At 50.4% G+C, this 20,551-nt stretch overlaps 1 long non-coding RNA gene across 5 annotated transcripts in view; it reads right to left on the minus strand.

Annotated features, from left to right (window-relative positions):
* The window catches only part of LOC118609331, a 65,653-nt gene that overhangs the window by 43,361 nt on the left and 1,741 nt on the right, over positions 1-20,551 (minus strand). Inside the window, exons 2-4 of one of the 5 annotated variants that reach the window (XR_004953280.1) lie at positions 19,573-19,888; positions 18,085-18,197; positions 5,639-7,328 (exon numbers count right to left, since the gene is read on the minus strand). This is a non-coding gene — a long non-coding RNA (uncharacterized LOC118609331). Of the gene's footprint in view, positions 1-5,638; positions 7,329-17,833; positions 18,198-19,572; positions 19,889-20,551 lie in introns of those variants that run through there. The other 4 variants (XR_004953277.1, XR_004953278.1, XR_004953279.1 and 1 more) reach the window with 4 other exon arrangements.

Below are 20,551 nucleotides of genomic sequence, written 5' to 3' on the forward strand. Positions count from 1 at the left end.
AAATTGGTGTTCTCCTATGTGAGACCTGTCTTTTGTCTCTGGCTGCTTTTAAGATATGTTGTCTTTAGTTTTCAGAAGTGTGATTATGATATGTCTTAGCATGGATTTCCTTAGATTTATCCTGTCTTGGGTTCACTCAGCTTCTTGAATCTGTAGGTTTGCGTCTTTCACTAAATTTCCAGCCATTATCTCTTCAAATACCTTTTCAACCCTACTTTTTTACTCCTTCTCTTCTAGAATCTCGATGATACAAATGTTGGATCTCTTATTATTGTCCCACAGGTTCCTAAGGATCCGACTATTTTTTTTCCAGTCTATTCTCTGTTTTTTTCAGATTGTGTAAATTCTACTGATCTGTCCTCAAGATCACAGATTCTACCCTCTGTCATCAACACTACTATTGAGCTAAACCAGTAAAATTTTTATTTCGATTAGTTTGTTTTTCAGTTTTATAATTTACATTTAGTTCTTTTGTCATTACCTCTTTGCTGAGATTTTTAAATTTTTTTTCATTTGCTTTAAGAGCTCTGTAATTTCTTGTCGAATATTTTTACGATGTCTGCTTTAAAATATTTGCCAGATGATTCCGACATCTGATTCATCATGATGTGGCTCCAGTTGACTGTCTTTTCTTGTTGGAGTCTGGATTTTCCTGATTCTCGGTATAATAGGTGGTTTTTATTATGCCTTGACGTTTCATTATTCTGTTAGAAGTCTTGGGTTTTAGTTAAGTCTCTTATTTTAGCAAGCAGTCGCCGTGTTTAGATTTAGCACTCATACTCCTGGCTAATTCTGTGGACTCCGGGTCTAATGACAAATTAACTTTCAGTGTCATTTGGGTCTGCTTGGTGTATCCGGTGCAGCTGGAGCCTCCACTTGTCCCCGCATGTGCTGCCTAATGGGGCACGAGGGGCTTCCAGAGGCCAGGCCGCCCGGCACCTTTAGGCGGGAGAGGGGAGTCTCGGGCCCCAAGCCGCCCCCTCGCTGTGGCGGGAACGGCCTGGCCAGCGTCCTCCAGCCTCCTGATACCTCGCGTTGGAGGAGGGGGGCTCTCTGGCCGGGCAGGGGAGACGAGCATGCCCCTCCGCCACCTACTGTGGGTGGGCGGGTTTCCTGAGTTATCCCACTTGCTGGTGCTACTGAGCTCACACGGTACTGTGGGCGGATCTCCTGTTTGGTCTGGGAGAGGAGATGAGCCCCCCGCCTTCCCCGCCTTCCCCGCCCCAGCTGCCTTCTGTTGCTAGGTTACAGGTCGTCGGGAAACGGCAGGCCTCGGTCACGTGTTTCTGTTGGTTGGGCGGTTGTAAGATGCTACTGGGTTCGCGTGGTACTGTGGGCGGATCTCCTGTTTGGTCCGGGAGAGGAGATGAGCCTCCCCGAGCTGCCCTCTGTTGCTAGGTTACAGGTCGTCGGGGAAGGGCAGGCCTCAGTCACGTGTTTCTGTTGATTGGGCGGTTGTAAGATACCTTACCGCTATGCAGTTCCTCCTTTCCAGGGGTCCCCAACCAGTCCACCCTCTTTCCACCTTCCAGAACTGTCCTTTAGTTTCTCTTCTGTTGTTTCCAGAGGTTCGCGTTGTACTTAAGAATGGGAAGAAGCAGAGAGAAATGAGTCTACACTATCTCCCGTTGACCACAGGTCTAATCTCCTTTTAGGGCCTCTACCTGACTAAACCCAGCTCCCAGGGAGAGATTCAAAGCGCACCGCGATGTGGTTCAGAGAGGCGCCCCCGGAGCTGGGAGCGGAATGGAGGCGAGCAGAGAGTGGGCTCAGAGAGGCAAACGAAGGCTGTCCGGCGCAACAACCATTCTCGCGAAGGAAAAATCAAAACGCTTTTAAATATGCGAAGACTGAGATTATTTACCCGCCAATACCATCTTTAAAAGAATATCATCCGACCCCTGTGTTCATTGTAGCATATCTACAATAACTAAAACATGGAAGTAACCTAAGTGCCCATCCATAGACCATTAGGTAAAGAAGACGTAATACATATATACAATGGAATATTACTCAGCCATAAAAAAGAATGAAATCTTACCACTTACAACAACATCGATGGACCTAGAGGATACCGTGTTAAGTGAAATAAGTCTGGCAGAGGAACGCAAATACCATGCAATCTCACTTAAATGTGGAATCTAAAGAACGAAATAAATGAACAAACAAAACAGAAACAGACTCATAGACACAGAGAACGAACTGAGGGCTGCCAGGTGGAAGCGGGCTAGGGGCGGGGTGGAAAAGGGGAGGGGTCACGAAGTACAGCCTGGTAGTTACAAAACAGCCCCGGGGATGTAAAGCTTAGCCTGGGGAATTAGTCCCAGGGATGTAAAGCTCAGCATGGGGAATACAGCCAGTAATATCGTAATAACTGTGCGCAGTGTCAGGTGGGCACCAGACTTACAGGGGGAGGGGAATCACTTCGTAAGTTACATAAATGTCTAAGTGCCATGCTGTACGTCTGAAAATAATATAAAATAGTATTGAATGTCAACTGTAATTGAAAAGTAAAATTTTAGAAATGCTACAAACACGGAAAGAATCAACAGTCAGAGAGTGAGAAGAAGAAGGAAGGGGAGAGAGAGAGAGAGAGAGGAGAGAGAGAGAGAGAGGAGAGAGAGAGGAAGAGAGAGAGGAGAGGAAGGAAAGGAAGGACACGGAGTGAAGGAAGGAATGAGAGGAAGGAAGGAAAGGGAGAAAGAGAGACGAAAGAAGAAAGAAAGAAGAAAGAAAGAAATAAAGAACGAAAGAAGAAAGAAAAAAGAACGGAGAGACGAGCGTGTCAGAGAGCAGGAGAGTAGAGAATAGAGCGGAGGGAGAGAGAGGGAGGGAGGGAGGGAGGGAGGTGAGGAAGGAAGGGGGAGAGAGAGAGAGAGAGAGAAAGAAAGAAAGAAAGAAAGAAGAGTATCATCTGAAGAAGAAAAATAATCTCAGAGAGAAGGATGAAGACTCAAGAAAGTGAGACTGGAAATGAATAAAATATGTTGCTATATTCAATTAAACATTTATTAACCACCAAGAGATCTAAATCTGGGATTTGGAAGAGATGCGCCGTATCCTCATATAAAAGTAAAAAGGAACACGCTGGGTGTTTTAATGAACAAAGTGCACTACTGCCCCTGTCTTGTTCTGAGGAAGACAGTAGTCTTAGAAAACTTTAGACTTTGTGTGAGAATTTACAGTCATAATTGACATTTAAAAAAAATGTAAGGGAATTACTAAAAGAACAGGAATTTAACCTATAATTTCCAGTCATGTATGCAAGGAAATGGAAAATGTTACTATTTTTTATCAATTTTTTAAAGGCAGGAAAAAGAAGAGAGAAGAAGATAACAAAGCCCCCCCCAAAAAGATGGCAAAGCGAAAACACAGACTCGTTCGCTCGCACGCTTCAAAGGCTCGCGGAGCACAGAGAAGCCTCGGACAAACCATGTGGTTCAGCAAAAGGCACATCGTGCCCGGCTGGCCTGCCTGCCTGCCTGCAGTGGGACCCAGAGCTTTGAAAGGAGTCAGGCGTCAGGCGGCCTTGCTTTCTCCTGAGAATTGATGATTAACCAGCTCTGTGAAGGAGGCATTGATGCGGCGTGGGGGCGGGGGGCGCAAAAATCGATCCTAGGAACCTGTTTCCTCTTCTCTCTCTCTCCCCCCTCCCCAGCCGCCGCCCCACCCACCCGAAGCTGGGCCTTCAGGTCCATTCCTTCACCGGCTTCCCTTCCTTTCAGGCCTCCGGGCCTAATCGGTGAGCACATCTATGTTTTCACGAGAATGTCCCCAAACAATGAAACAACCAACAGCAGTCAGTGTAGGGAATCCAATCCGTCCCAATCCAATCCATCCGATCCACGTCTAAGTCCCCAGGACTTAGCACCACAGCGACCAAGACACAGAGGCTGTGGAGATGGGAGGGAGGGGGGGGAAGGGAGGGAGGGAGTGGAGAGGGGGGGAGCATCCATTGGCACTTGTTGTGCACCTGCTGCGTGCTACACGCTGAGGAAACGGAACCGCAAAGACATGGCTTTTACGTTCGTGGGGTCCGTGCAGGACGGCGCAGAAGGGCCTCAGCGCCATTCGTGGGACCCTGAGAGATTTCACGGACTGAAGCACCGAAGCGTTGTGCTCCCCGGCTGGTCCCTGGCCCCCCCCAGCCCCAGCCTCAGCTCCCCGGCCAGGCGGCCCTAACAGAAGACCACGGGCCAGACCGGGTGGCATCTACACCATCACAGTCGGCGGACGGGGTGACTTCTGTGGCTTCTACACCGCCGCAGACGGCTGCTCACGGCTCCGGAGTCCGGACAGAGATCTAGGCGCCGGCAGGTTTTAAGTCTGGTGAGAGCTTGCTTCTTGGTACAGAGACGGCTGTCTTGTTGCTGCGTCCTCCTCACAGGGCGGAAGAGGCAGGGAAGCCCTCTGAAGTCTCTGCGACAAGGGGACAATTCCCATCCGCGAGGGCTCCACCCGCGTGGCCTGTTTCCCAAAAACCCCACCTCCAAATGCCCTCACGTCGAGGGTCAGGATTTCAACACACGAATGTTGGGAGGACTAACGTTCAGCCGCCGCGGGGCCTGACCTTTGTGGCACCAGGGACCGGGGCTCCCGTGAGAATCTGGCGCCTGAGGATCTGAGGCGGAGCTGAGGCGGCGATGCTGGCCTGGGGGCGGCTGCAGGTACAGGTGAAGCTCCGCTCGCTCACCTGCCACTCACCGCCTGCTGTGCAGCCCGGTTCCTAAAAGACCGGTGACCCACACAGGTCTGCGGCCTGGGCTTGGGGACCCCTGGCCCGTACCACCCTGCCCTGGCCCTCCCTCTCCCCACTCAGGCAGAGCTGATCAGGTTCATTGTGCGGTCAAGTCATGTGACCGAACAACCCGCTGGCAGAACGCTATGACCGCTCTTGTCTCCTTGTCCCTGCCGAGTGTGAGGTGGTCGCACACGGAACTCGCTGGCGTGTGTCCTGGGTCACGCGTTGGTTGTTCTAGGCCCCAGCATGGCGGTGTGCCCGGCGTTGGAGCCGAGCCGCACACACTTCCACGAAACGGGCAGGGGGAGAAGGCAAAGCCTGGACCGGGTGATGCTTACCGCGCACTGAGGTCGAATCGTGTCACAGGACTCGAAACACTCGGCGGCTTCCACAAATGGTGCAGAATAAACATTAGGGAAAAGGAGAATTTAAAAACCCGTGTAATGTCACATCTCTGAGGTGCCTTCAGAATGCCGAGAGGTGATGTCCTAAGACAGCTCTGGAACCTCGGGAATTTTCTGGGTGTCCCTGTTTTTAGCACTTCTGGGTCTGAAAATTAAGATTCTCGAATGCCTCTTCCCAGTACGAGAAAGGGCTCCCAGGCACGCATGAAGGGCGCCCCGGAATCGCAGCACCGAGGTCACCACGCTATGGAATGAGAGCTGAGCTGTGAGCAGCAGCCGGGAGGCCACTGTGTGCAGCTGTCGTGGGGACTTATTTATCCACCTGGGAGCAGAATTTTCCAGGCAGGGGAGGAGCAAACCTGTCTTACTTGTGGCCAAAAACTGACCTAGCTACCGCCGTACTGGCAAGTGTTTTTGTTTTTTTTGTTGTTGTTGTTTTCTCTCATCTTTGGGGCTAAAAGTGAGGGAGGGAAGAGTGATAAGATAAATCATCTGATTTTGAAAATAACTTTTTTACTCACAAGTGAACAAAAGATAGTAAAAGAACAGAAATTACATCAATGTGCCTCCATAAATAATTTCTCTTTTGAGCCTCATGCCAACGCCATGAGGTCATATTCGTACTGTCATTCCATGGTTGAGAAAAGCAAGGTTTGTCTCTATTTATTTCCTAGGCTGCCATAACCGATTACCACAGACTCGGCGGCTTAGAATGACAGAAGTGTGCGCCCTCGCCGTCGGCGAGTCTCGGCAAGCTGTCAGCAGGGTTGGTCCCTTCTGGAGGCTGTGAGGGAGAAGTCACGTGACGCCTCTCCTGGCTTCTGGGGGTTGCACGCGGCCTCAGCATCCCTGGGTTTCAGACACATCACCGTTCGGATCAATATGGTATACTCTGCAAGCTCTGCCTAACGTCGACAACTCAGTCCACACGTGCATTCAGGGTGCCAAAAGGTGATTTAGTGAGGTAGCTCTGTAACCCTAGGAAACTCGTCTTAGCGAAGCTTCTACCGTAGTGACCCCTCCGTGGGCCGCAGCCTTACCTAATTCTTCACAAAGGTCTCCCAGTTCTCGAGTTCTCGAGTTCTCCCAGGCGCTGGGAGAGCCTTTCATCAGACGTCTCGCTAATGGCTGGTCCCGCAGATGTCCATTCACTGTCACCATCTGCCCTCCTTAAACCACGGCCCCCGACTAGCAGGGACAAGTCTAAAATGCAGATCTCCTGGCTCTACGTGCAACGCACCTTTTCAGCTTGGCGGTTTCCTCGAGGTTTTCGAGTTCCATTCCATCGGCACTGCACGTGCGGTGACCACCTCTGGCTCCCGGGCCGGGCTCTGGGAGATGGCCCCAGCATGAGAGCTGCCAGCTCACCACCCAGGCCTCCGGGACACGCCCTCAGGTTCAGAGAATGCCCGAGGGCGCTCACCTTGCAAACAAACAAAGGCCTGAGCAAAGGACGAAGAGGACAACAGCTCATGACGAGGAGAAGCTGTTTTTCTCCGATGAGAGGATAAGGAAAACAGAGGAAAAACTCTTTTGTGGACATGGACAACATCCCAGCAGTGGCTGGAACCTGAGAAATCGAACAAGAAGGGAAAAAACGATAATAATGGCTCCGCCTACGTATTTCTCTTACAGGCGTGGATCACGGGCGCCCACCCCTTGGTTTTGAATTTGAATCTGATTCCATTTTCGGCTTCGTCCCCTCCCCTTCCTATGCTACTTTCCGCTCTGTTGACCTTTGAAGGATAAACAGAGGTTTGGCGGGATCAGCGCGGAGGATCCAGGAGGCAGCTGCGATGCCGCGAGCAGTTCCTGGGGTATTTGTCTGGAGTATTTGGTGCTTAGTGGGAAAGGCGGCTTGAAGACAGGGTTGGCACCCAATCGAAGGACTCGTTGGGCTTTTTGCTAAGGAATTCGACTGTACTCCTTAGCCAATAGATGCTTGCTGGAACAGAGACGCTTTGACTGAGAAAATTATAAAACTCGTATTGTGGGAAAAATAAGTCTGGCGGTGAAACACACGTCTTGAGACGAGACGGGCGGCTGGGAGCCTTGGCGGACGCCCGTTTCAACAGCCCAGACGAGACTCGGTCCTCGCTCAACAGCGGCCAAGCGTACCAAGGAAAGGCCATTCAAGAGCTGGCTCGGAGGGTGAGCGGACGGGAATTGGGAGCCTAGCGGATCTGGGTATAAAACAGAAGGCAAGAGCATTAGATGAACCATGCTCCTCGCGAGAGACTCAGCAGGCTCACTCAGGACTCTGAAATGACTTTCCTGAACCCTGATCGACAGCCCGAGAACCGCTGTCTGGTCTCGCTTCGTACGGACACACAACCGTTTTCTCCCGAACCGGCCCCATGCACTTTCCTTTACCGACGGCACGATTCCCGTCTCTCGTCCCGGCCCCGCCACGCGGGGGTGTCCTCAAGAATTTACCCACGGTTCTCTTCCCTTTTCATATTCGATCTTTCAGGAAGGCAGTCGGCACCTAGGTCTCTAGCTCTGCACGCCCCCAGTCCTTCACCTCCAAACGCCTCTTGAATCTTCACCCCAAACTCAGCACACTCAAACAGCACTAACCGTTAGCTTTCTCTGATAGCTCTACCGACACCCCGTTTTCAGGGATAAAAGAGCATAGGTATTGGAGTCAGAGTCTGTGTGAACATATGACTCAGCCCACTGCTAATGAGGCAACTCCAGGCAAGCAAATCGACCTTTCTTTACCTCTGCTGCTTTGCTAGGGAGACAGGGGTAATGATACTTAACTCGGAGGAACGGCGTGAGGTGCAAATGAGATCCTACGGGCAAAGGGTCCGGCCCAGGACCTGGCTCAAGGTCATCACTCCGCAAATATTGGTCCCCGCCTCCTACACCCCGTCCTCTACTGCTTATCCAACAGGTCACCAAATCCTAGTGTCTTCCTGTTACATTCTGGATCTTTCCCTTTGTTTTCCATTTCCGGTATGATTCTAGACCTCACGTTCCCATACCTCCCCCATTCTTTTGCTCTTTCTGAACTCGTCTAACTGCTTCAGTCTCCCGCATCCTGGCTCGTGCGCCATGGTGTCAGACTCATCCTCCTAAAGCATCGCCTTCGTCCTGGTAGATGTACTTGATGCGCACGGCTGGGCACGCGAATAAATGTTTCTGAGACGTGCGTATGGGTACGTGCGTTGGTCCCTCACACCCTTGGTTTCTTATAACTTATGTGGAACATCTTTTCCGCGGCCTCCACTGCCTTTGTACCGTCCCGCGGAGGTGAGCTCTCGGTCAACACCACCGTCGCCCGGCAGCTGACAAGCCTGTTCCTAGAACATTGCTCAATTTACAGCGACTTCTTTTCTAGAAGACACAAAGTTCACGCATTCATCGAATTCCAGAAAACGGCAGCAGCAATGGGAAGGGGAAAAGGCAGAGTGATTTTAGAGGAAAGTCTCCAGCCAGGTGGAGCCCATGACGGAAGACAATACCCTGTCCACGGGGGCGCTAATGACAAAACCCTGAGAGATCGAAGGCCACGCCGGGAGGCGTGAGAGGCTGTGGGGCAGTCGCCAGAGGCTGGGGTCAGGGAGGGCGCCACGGGGGGTCGTTTAACGAGAAAGGAGCTTTGGTTTTGCAGCTGGACATTAGAGGTAAATTTCATGAAGACGGTACATTTCATGCCACGGGTTTTGTTAACATGATTAAGTCTTTTAATATCTAAAAAGAAAAAAGAAAGAAAAAAGAAATCCTGAAGGAGCTGAGGCCGTGCGCCGCGGCTAGGGAATTACCGGAGCAGGAAGGACAGCGCCCTCAGATCGGGGGACGAGTCCTCATCGCGGCTTGCCTACGTCCCCAGCACGACCTGCGGTCCTCCTGTCATCCCCCCCATTCGTCTCCGCGACAGAGATCATCTCACAGAGATCATCTCGCTGCGTTTAAATCTCCTCCCAGTTGTCCGACTCGCCCACGAGACTAGAGGGTTTTTTAAAGCAGAGGTTCTCTCTCGACTATGGCTTCCCCTACACCCAGCACAGTGCGTGGCACAGAGTAGGCATTCCATAGAAAATTGTTGAGTATGAGGGAAGGAAGGAAGGAAGGAAGGAAGGAGGGAAGGAAGGAGGGAAGGAGGGAGGGAAGGGGGAAGGAGGGAGGGAGGGGGGGGAAGGAAGGAAGGAAGGAAAGAAGGAAGGAAGGAGGGAGGGAGGAGGGAGAGAGGGAGGGAGGGAGGGAGGGAGGGAGGGAGGGAGGTCTAGGCACTCTATATATGCATTCTTTCTGGAGCATCTCCCACATATTATTAACTCACGGAATACAGTTCTACGTGGTATTATCATTATCTCCATTCTCAGAACCCGGAACTGAGCTACAGAGAGGTCAAGGAACCTACTCAAGGTCATACAACTCATGAGTAGAGATGCTGGGATCCAACCTAAGACGGTCCAGCCCCAGAACCCATGCCTTTCGCCGCTCACCATGCCGCCGTTCGGTGCATGGGACATACAAAACACTGGCCAGCTGGAAGTCCAACGTTAAACTGCTAACGAGCGACGAGGCCGGCCAGATCCTGTCTGCTTTTAGGAAATAACTGAGAATTGGACCACAGAGAAAAGCCGAATCGTGTCTATATGAGCGCCGTGTTGGCCAGCTTCCAGTAAGAGGCGGATGCGCCACAGTTTAAGGCACCTGGAGTTCTCAGGGTGCGGGGGGGGGGTGTTTATGGGCTCGCTGTCCTCCCCCTACTAGAAGATAAGGCCTCCAAGGGACAGATCATATCTCGTCCTGTTACATCCCCAGAGCCTGCCACAATGCCTGACGCAGAGGAGACAACTAGACGAGACTTGGTTGAAGGGAGGACGAGAGGAACAATCTTGAGCCAAATTAACATTTACAGCAACACATCAATGTCACAGTTCAGCGCACCCTGAAGTCTATGCATTTCTAATAGTAAGTGTTAGAATTATAATTTCGCCTCTTGCAAACTCGCCGTTTCGTTTCATTACGTTTACTATTCTTGTGGAGCAGGTACCTACGGCCAGAAATTTGAGCAGTAAGGACCCGATGTATAAATTCTCTGCACATGGCATGAGTAACCCAATCAAATAAACAAACGGGGATCGTTGGGAATATTTACAAGGAAGCGACTTCTGCAGGGTTCCGGTGAGTGCCAAGTGCCATCGACCCAAACGCCGGCAGCGGAGATGAGAAGCATGTGTCGGGTACGGATGGGATCCGGGTAAACTTGGCCGTGTGAACGATGTCTCCCCCGGGGGGGCTGGGGCGGCAGGGGGCTATGAAGTTCCCGAAACCCCATGGAGAATTTCGTGTGCTGACACACGCGTGCGTCTTTCTGGGGAGGTGATGGGCAGCGTTCACGACAGCCTCAAACAGCCACTTAACTAAAACCCCCAAGTCGGAGCTCCGGGGTTACTATCAAGGCTTCCCTAGTTTTTAGCACCCTGTCTCCCTCCCAGGCGTCAAATGAGGAAAAACTATGTGACTCCTCTGAGTGGAACGGAGCCGTGCTTCAAGGCTCCATAGGGATGGAGAGGGTAAGAGAGAGGAGACGAAATTCGTGGAAAACCTAGGAACTTGGTGGACATGTGCGTTGCCCACAAAGTTGCCTGCTAAGGTGCTGGTTACATCCGTCATTGTAATTAGTGATTTTCTTGGGAGTTAAACAAAATCGAGTCTCCTCAAGGACAGTATCGAGAAAAGGGAGCTACAACGAGTTGAGAGGAATGAGGAACTACGCCTGTTTACTCCTTTTCAAGATCATTCCACCACCCTTTGGAAAAAGCTCTGAAACATAACTCAACTCGGTTAAATTCTTTTTTTTTTTTTTTTTTCAGCTGAAATGCACATCGACCATCGCCAGTTCATTTCTCTCCTCAGATAAGAACCAAAGTCCTAGAATACTACGAATACTAGAGATGGAACAAGATCGGCATTCTCTCAAAAAATGGCCCTGAGGCGGGGTGAGAATAGGTTCGTGAGGAAACGCAGCTGGAGAAAAAGGGGAAATTTGAACGTTTCCTGCAAGCACTTTTCCTTACTGAATTTCTCTAGTTATTGTATGTAAGTTTGGCTACCGGTCATATAAATACAAAAAGGTAAATAGTGTCACTCCACTCTCTTGAGAAAGCTCCAAATTCTGTGTAATTACAGGCCGGGAGACAGATAACACCAGGCTAAGGGTTAGAAACGTCTGTTTGCCTTTTTTGTTATCACTTGTCACGATTTGCTGGGAAGGTAAGAAAACACTGCTATTTATCTGGACCCGTGGCAATCTCTAACTCCAACTTTTAGAAACTTCAAGGTTCGCCTGTGACCATGTTGGCAGAGTCTAATAAATTGCTTTGCAAATGAAGCAGATGACGCTGATTGATTATATTCTACAATAAAGCATGAGCGAAAAGTGAAAAACATGTATTTTCTTCCTCTAAAATGAATTTGATGTCCGTGTTTGCCTCTTTCCCAAGAAAACCAGTGGAAATCAGGCAAGTTTACATATAGGTTGCCCACAAAATCTGGGATGTATAGAAAATATAATTTTTATATATATACAGAAAGTACAAAGTATCATCTATGGTCACCTGTGTTCAGACTTTAAGGACATCCTACAAAAGGTGTTAATCCAGAGACAATGAACTGTGAAAGGATTGGAAGATGAACATTCAGGCAACAAACGTGGGTGCGAATTGGAGCGGCAAAGACAGACTAACCTGCGTTTTTAAGCTCCTCAGTTTCCACTTCCCCTTCAGTTATCTAAACAAATCGGGGCAGCGTTTCATTTAGTTACTTGCTGTGATGAACACCTGCCCCGTGGGAGAGACGGCTGTCCTCAAACCAAGTTAGGGTTAGCTCGTGACTCTTGAACTGAGTCATCAGCGTTCGCATGCAAAGAAATAAACGTGGAATGCCCCTATCAAACCAGGCCCAGTCCATGCTGTGCTTTCAGAAAGATGTGTCGGTAGGGAGAGCATTTCCTGGCACTGAAGACTCAGACGTGAATTATGGAAGGTCTAGGAAGAGCTTTCGGTATGGGGTGAGTACTGAGATAGGAATGAAAATCAGGTTGCCCGGATGATCCAGACGTTCGAACGAAAATTTCCCACTTAAGGTGTTCAATATTCAAACCATTGTGCAACAGTCGAAGTTCCAGAAAATAAAAATAAGAAATGATACGCATTAGGCTTAAAGACCCAAATTCTTTCCCATGTTTTCAATTACCGTGTCTAAGTGATTAGAATTTGGCGTAATTCCTACCTTAGGCACTTTCTCTAAGGAACCTAACCCAGTTAGAAACGTTTAGTTAAAAAAAAAAAGTTTACTATCCAGAAAGTTTTCCTGTTTCCAAGATAAGAAAGCCTGTTCTGCCATCCCAGCAGGCAAGGGCTGTTTAAGTTACTAGATAACAAAGTTGTTATTGATTCTATTATTTTTACTCTTCCTGATTCCCTGCAGTCCAAAGAGAGTTTGTCAGACCGAGAAGGATTTTATAAAAAAAAGAGCAGTAGTTGTCGTTGTAACAGGCCTCATGGTGACAGATGGGATCCCGGTGTTTTCTTGCTGCCCTTTACTCAGAAACAAGGAGAACAGAAAGCAAATAACCAAGAAACCAGCGCGCTCCTAGTCTCTAGACTTCTCAGCCCTGAGCCACAGTGCTTGAAAATCAAATATCACCCTTCTCCCGAATCTCCTTTTAGCCTGTGGTTGTTAACCAGTCGAACATTCCCTTATCACATGCTCATGTGGGCGGAATTAAACGGAATTAGCTGCAAATTATATAAAATTCACTTACCTTTAAAGGAAGCTATTTGGTCATGTTCAGTGAAGACAGCGTGGCATTAAGACACAGGTTAATGGTCCTGCCTGGAGATGAATCAATTTGCCTTGGTTTTATTGCCTCGCTTTATTTGCCCTGATGTGTTCGCTACTGTGGCTGGAGATCCTGGGCCCACACCGGAGCGGCTTCCACACCCCAAGGAGAGTCCTGCTGTCTCTGAAAGGGCTCGTTGGGGGTGGGTACAGTCACAGAGGGAGATCCTGCCTTTCTAGTTCCTCCATCACATCAAGAATGGATGTGTAAGAGAGGAAGCAAAGTCTGTGCAAACGTTCAGGATTTACCTGTGTTTTATCCCATGTAGAGATTCAATCAAATAACATGCTTTATAGACTCCACCAAAAAAAAAAAAAAAAAAAAAAGACTGTTAGAACTAATAAATGAATTCAGTGAGGTTGGAGAACGCGAAATCGATACACAGAAATCTGTTGCATTTCTATATACCAATAATGAACGATCGGAAGTAGAAATTAAGAAAACGATCCCATTTACGATGACATCAAAAAAGCATAAATGACCTAGGAATGAATTTAACCAGAGACAAGAAAGACTTGTACTCTGAAAACTGTAGGACAGTGATGAAAGAAATCGAACGAGATTTGCATAAACGGAAGGATATGCCATGCTCGTGGATTGGAAGGATTCATGTCGTTAAAATGTCTTTATTACCTAAAGCGTTCTACAGATTCAATGCAATCCCTAATAAAATACTAACGACATTCTTCTCAGAACTAGAACGACTAATGCTAAAATTTGTACGGAACCACCAAAGTCCCCAAATCGCCAAAGAAATCTCGAGAGAGAGCGAAGTGGGAGACGTCACCGGTCCCGATGTCGAACTGTACCGCGGAGCTGTAAGAATCGAAACGGCATGGCGCGGGCGTAAAAACAGACACTTAGATCAGCGGAACGGAGCAGAGATCCCAGGAACAAGGCCTCACTTATGAGATCGATCAAAGCACCGCAGAAGAGGCGAAGACGGGCTCCTCGATAATTGGTATCGGGAAAACTGGACCGATACACGCGAAAAATAAACCGGGGCGCTCGCTTACGCCATATACGAAGTCAAACTCAAAACAGATGAAAGACTTAAATGTAATACCCAACGCCATAGAACTCCTGGAAGAAAACAGACGTAACTAACTTTTTAACATCGGTCTTAGCAATATTTTTGAATGTGCGACGAAAGCAAAAATAAACAAATGAGACATCAGACTAAAAAGTTTTTGCATAGCAAAGGAAGCCATCGACGAAATGAAAAGGCGGCCTACTAAACAGGAGAAGATATTCACAAACGATACATTCAGTAACGGGTTAAGATCTAAAATATATAAGGAAATCACGCAACATAACACCAAAAAAAAAAAAAAACCCAATTACATAATGGCAGAGGATCTGAAAAGGCATTTCTCTACAGAGTACATACAGATGCCCAACGGATGTATGAAAAGATGTTCGGCATCACTAACCATCAGGGAAATGCAAATTAAAATCACAGTGAGACACTACCTGCCACCTGTCAGACAGGCCGTCATTAAAATAAATCAACAAATAAACGCTGGCGAGGACGTGGAGAAAATGATACCCTGGTCCACTGTTGGTGGGATCGTGAATTGCTCCGGCTACTATGGAAAACGGTATGGAGGTTCCTCAAAAAACAAAAAATAGAGCTGTCATAGGACCCAGCAATGGACTACTTCTGAGAATTCATCTGAAAACAAAATCACTGACTCAAAAACATATATGCACCCCCACGTTCATTAAGCATTTAGCTGCGGTAGCCACAACATGGAAGCAACCGAGGTAGGGGGCCATCGAGAGAGGCGTGGAGAGAGAGAAGGTGTGGTCCAGATTCACGATGGAGTATCAGCAACAAATAAGGATGGAATCTTGGCATTGGCAACGACGTAGATGGACCTACAGGGTATTAAGCTAAATGAAGTTAGTCCTAGAAAGATGAATAGTGTACGGTTTTCCTTGTATGTGGAGTTTAAAAACAAACAAGCGAACGAATGAATAAACCAAACAGAAACAAACCTATAGACACAGAGAACAAGCTGTCGGTTGTCATAGGGATGGGGGTGGGGGATGGGTGAAAAGAGAAAGAAAAGCATGCTTTCTGCACTGACCTAGGTGTTTTTCTACAGCGTTCAGACAAGTTCGTTTTGATTCGAAGGCCCATACTTCATGCTCATTTTCTAAGAGTGTCTGTGAGTCTCCATACAGTAAACAGATTATCATTTAAACGTGATGCTATTGCTGTTCTTATTTTCGATTCGTAGTGTGCATAAGAATGGCCTTGGGTGTGTCTGAAATGCAGGTTGCCAGGTTCCACCACACCCACACGTGGTTTTTCGGAAGGCACAGGATTGAGCTCAGAAATTCGCATGTTATAAGCATCCCAGAGACTTTTTTTTTGAGTGGTATAATTGGTATACAAGATTCTATACATTTCAGGTACACGCCATCGCAATTCGATATCTGTCTGTCCTACACGGCACCCGCCACAAGCATCCAGTGTCTTCGATACATGCGGTTCATGAATCACACTACCCTGTGAATCCGGGTTATTTCACTGATCAGGAGGAGTCTGTGCCTTCGGGACTCGCCTAAAGGTGGATGTGGGGGACAGGCAGAGGAATCCCTGTGACGAGGGTGTTTCTGCATCTTCACAAAGAAAACCAGGGTGGCCGTGACCACTGTCCCCAGCCAGAGGACAGGGGAATGGAGCAGGAGCCCAGGCCTGGCCCAGCTGGACACCAGAATCAGTCTCTGGTGTCCAGCTGGGCCAGGGCTGGGCTCCTGCTCCCATTCCCCTCTCCTGAGCCCTCTGAGGTTTTCCTCTGCGTTTATGAATGACAACGGCTTCATCTTCGACCCAGAAGTGAAAGGACCGTGGACATGAAGCGGCCTCCGGCCAGAGGACAGGCTCACACCTGGATTCTACCCCTACGCAGATAGCTGATCCCGACCGGGACGTGATTAGTTGGCCGCTTCTGGTCTTTCTTTCAGGCTTTCCTGGGCTTGGGGAAGGCGAAGCCCCTGGACCTCTTTCTCTCTCTGCAGTGTGCGGAGGGTAAGCTGGAGAGATGCCACCCAACCCCCGCCCCCACCCACCTTTAAGCGCTTCGGGGCACATTCCCCTAAAACGCAGGGATCCTTCCATCCATTGCTTCCTGCCAGTGTTCCTGAGTGGACCTCCCAGGCCTACCCATCTGGGAATGTCCTTGTGCATGACTCATGCTAATAGCTTGGCGACTTTTGGATGCAGTGATGAGGACTAGTTAAATGCTCGTAGGTGCGTTGAAAGCTACGCTAGGGCGGAGAGAAACACACGACCACTTACCGAGCGCCTTCGGAGCACCAGGGACATTACGCATTGTGTCTCGGTGATTCTCACAGAAGCAAAAAGTATTTCTTGTTTGTCCACTGCATAGGCAAGATAGCACAGTGTCACGCCCAGCAGAACAGGCCTCCTCAGCTTGGATCCAGGCCCTGCCACTTACCGGCCATGGGATCTGAGCAAGCCGCCTCACATCTTCTCTATGCCTCGGCTTCCTCCCCAGCAAAATGGGAACGAGAATGTCTACCCCATGGGGCTTAGTGAGGATCAACGTGGTCACATGCTTGCAGCAGAGCCTGGCCCCACGTGTGTGCTATTATTACTATATGCAGTGGGTCTGCCTTACGGGTCCACTTTACAAATGAGGACGGGGAGGCGTAGCTGAACTTGCCAGGGGACACGCAGCTTGCGCAGGGCAAAGACTGGTTTGGAAGAGGGGTAAATGCAGCTCCCAAGAGCTTTCTCTCATCCACGAAGCCAGAACATATTTCTACTGCTGGGTTTCTCTCCCTCAAACAGATTGCGGACAGGCACACAGGAAGGGCTCCAGAGATGTTTCATGGGGAAAAAAAAAAAAAACAGTGTGGAAAATATTCATCCTGCCAACTAAGAAACCACGTGGAATGCAGGATGGTTTCGGAAAGCTGGCCGCCCTGACCTGGGCGTGTGGGTCGAGCCTTCCTCAGGCTTCTGCTGGAAGCTGCAGGTAAGAAAGGTTCCCAGGAGAACAAAAGATTAGTCACAGGAAGCTGCGATGGGAGGGAGGGGCCTGGAAGGCAGAGAAAGGGGATGTGAATGGAAGCCAGGAGCTGCTAACCCAGGACGGAGGCGGGAGCGGGAAATGCCAGGGCCGGCATTTCTGGGGACCGCGAATCGGGCTGAGGAGCAGAAAAGGGAGCCCGAGTGACAGCAGGCCAAAGGGACGCCAGAGGAGGGGCGCGCAGGGCGCCTCAGGGCCACTGCTTCCGCCCACACCCTCAGCGGCAGAGTAACCTGTGGGCCACATAAGGATTAAACTGGAGTAAATGGCGGGTCTGGGGGTCCCGTGCCTGGGGAGGACGCGCGGGGGTGGGTCGAGCGAGCAAAGCACGGTCCTGGGGTGCGCGGAGTCTCCCCTTTTCTCTCACACTACAGAGAGCTGGTGAGCTAGAAAACAAGATGAGTGTCCCCTTAAATTAGACGTTGAGGCTGTATTTAGCTACACGATGGTGGCGGGGGGCGGGGCTGGTTGAATTTTCTGGAGAATAATTTCCACTCTCCACTTACTGTTTTGCCCTAGAATTCGACAGAGAACCTTTTATTCAAAGCCAGAGGTCCTTTTTCCTGAGAGAGGTTTTCCTCGGCCTGTCTCAGACCTGGGTACCAGACCTTGAGGAAATCCGAGGGTATGAGCAGCAAAGGATGGTCCACCCTGGGGAAAAACACACCGCCTGCTTCCAGCAGGGAGGAAGGACTAAGGTCCTGAAATGCCACGTAAATTATGCGAAGAATATTCGCATTACATCAATCACACCGTTCGCTTTTGTGTTTCAACGCGGCACATAATTTAATTTTGATTTTTAACAGCGAATTCGTTATCAAAACAAATGTGCTCTAATTAGTTCGTTAGGAACACATCCTTAGAGTTAGGTGAGGTTTCTCAGTTTTTGTTTGTTTGTTTTGTTTGTTTGTTTTTTATAATGGAAAAGGACGGCTTAGAAATTTTTATCATGAAGCCAATTTCAGCCTTTGGCGTGCTCGAGAAGCCACCAAACAAGACTCGGCCACTCACCGGGGAGCGAGGTGACCGGCGCTCTCCAGGACGCAGGCGGGTCCCGTCAAGGGGCGGAGGGGACAGCGCAGGCAGGGACCTCCAGTATCAGCGAGGGCTATCAGGACGTCCTGCTAATAAACGACTTTTTCACTGTCCACACTATAATTGGTTTACAGCCTTTCTTGTTTGTTTATCCATAAGAGCCTCTGTTAAATGGCTCGGCAAGGCGCTCTCCTAATGGCCCCATATCGCTCGGGGCCTGTAGGAGGCGAGTGCGACGCAGGCGTCAGCGGGACGCGGAGCGGAAACGCATTTCACCTGTAATGGACCTGGCGGTTTTATGACACCAGGAGCTGCATGCGCAGGGCAGAGACCGCACGAGCCCCGGGCCGGGTCTGCGGGTGAAGTTTTTTTTGTTTTTTTTTTTGTTTGTTTTTGTTTTGTTTTTTTAAATATATATGGATAGGCGTTATAATGAGCCCATCCAAAATTCCTGTTCGCTTTCTCCCACCCGGCAGTTGTAACAACACTAGGTGGCTGTTTGAGTCGGACCTTCCCCGGGCCATTTCTTTAGGCACCGAGCGGCAGAAAGCGCCACTCGCGACAGTGAGCGCGCGGCTCGGCCGGGCCCCTTCGGCACCCCTGCTCCCCGCCCTTGGGCGCAGCCCCGATTCTGGGATGTCGCCCACGAGCTTTGCTTTCTGCTGAGCGCCTCTTTTCTTTCTGCAGGGCCGAGCAAAAAAATATATTAAATGGGAGCAAATGAAGCGTCGAAACGGAGACCAATTTACAGAAATGGGCAATTAGCGAGGAGAGCAAAGTAAACACTCCGGGTCGAGGGTGGCAGGTGAGGCTGAGAGCAGGGGCGGGGGGCTGCCCCCCAGTCCAGAGTCGGAGGGGGCGAGGGAGGAGGTGCGGAGGGGGGAGGCGGCGGCGGAGGGGGAGGGGAAGAGGGGTTGATCTTTGTCCCAAGCGGACGCAGGGAGCTCGCCGCCGGCTCATAACCGCGTCTCCAAGTCAACCCGCGGGCGACCTGACAGATTATCTCCGAGGGTCAACACCCGGCGGCGCAGCGACCCCCGCCAGCCCGGCGCTGGGATCGATGTAGTCACCCGCGGGGCGGGCGATAGCATCGCGTCCTCCGCGGCCGCCGGGAACAATGGACTCATTGACGCGCGCGCAGAGATCAGGCGCGCGGGTCCCACGGCCTCTCTCTCTCTGGCCTCCGAGGACCACAGGTGGCCCTTTTCCCTGAAGAAATGGCCAAAACTCCCCTCCCCCCCACACACACACACCCGCCGGGCTTCCCCCGCGAGCTGCGCGCGTCACCAGCCTCGGTGGCCGGCGCGCGCGCCTACGCGCGGGAGGAGAAGGCGAGCGAGCATCTCGCCAGGCGAGGACCGCGCGGCCGAGGCCAGACTCCCCACGGCGTCTGAGAAGCGCGCTCCACCCGCACGCACGTAAAACACAAGCATGTCCCCTGGGAGCAAACACGGGGACAGCTACCTGAGAGAGGGCGCGCTGCGGCTGGGCGCGCAGGAGTCAGCTGGCAGTGATTTCGCTCTTGCTGGCTGCTTGTGGTAGACGCTGCGTCCTGCTGAGGCTGTTTGTCGCCGAGGTGCCCGGTTGTTCTAAAACCCGATGCTGCGGTCCGAGGAATGGGGTCATTTCGGCACAACCTGGTCCGAGGCCGCCCAGGACGACCAGGGCGAGAGGGGAGGTGGCGTCGGTCAAGCGCAGGCCCCCCCCCCGGGGGGGTGCGGGTGCCACTGTGACCTGGAGATTGTCCATCCTCAGCACCCTCGGATCCGAAAAAGCGGCCCTGTTAAAGTAGGGACCCCAGAAGTTACCCCAGCGGTGGACCCCAAAGGCTGACGTTGTCAAAACAAAACAAAACAAAACAAAAAACGCAGCGCTTTGATTTCTTTTCTAAACGCTCTGCACCCCTCCCCCTCTTGCCTTATTCCAATCGGACGCGGGCGTTGACGTTTTCGCGGCGAAGGGCTCCAACAGGGCCGGATCCGTACCGAGGGTCTGGAAACCCCGGCCCCCCCCACCCCTGCCCCTGCCTCCCAGCCACGAAAGGGGACGCCCCTCCTTTCCCCTCTGGCCTCATTAGGATACTGCATTCTGCGTTGGCCGAACGAGTCCCGATTTACCTAAACCAAAACTAATAATACCTGTTGGTTTAAAAAAGAATTTAGAAAGCCACCGTGAATGCTTCTGAAGTCACCCTGCAGAAATCAGATAAAAAACGAGGAATGCGGGCTCTTTGTGTGTCCGCTCGCTGACATCCTTACATGTCTCGGACGTGAAATAGAATCAACCAACCGCGTCTAAGGCGCGGCGCTGGGGTCTGCAAACTTGTTTGACAGTTTTAAAAAAAGTTTAAGTGTACGACCTCAACATATATATTTAGGAAGTGTAGGAACGAACTACTCTCTTGTGTACATCATCAAACGTCCAAGGAAAATAGTGGGGAGCG

Source organism: Rousettus aegyptiacus, unplaced genomic scaffold (genome assembly GCF_014176215.1).
Source record: "Rousettus aegyptiacus isolate mRouAeg1 unplaced genomic scaffold, mRouAeg1.p scaffold_m13_p_11, whole genome shotgun sequence".
NCBI lineage: Eukaryota > Metazoa > Chordata > Mammalia > Chiroptera > Pteropodidae > Rousettus > Rousettus aegyptiacus.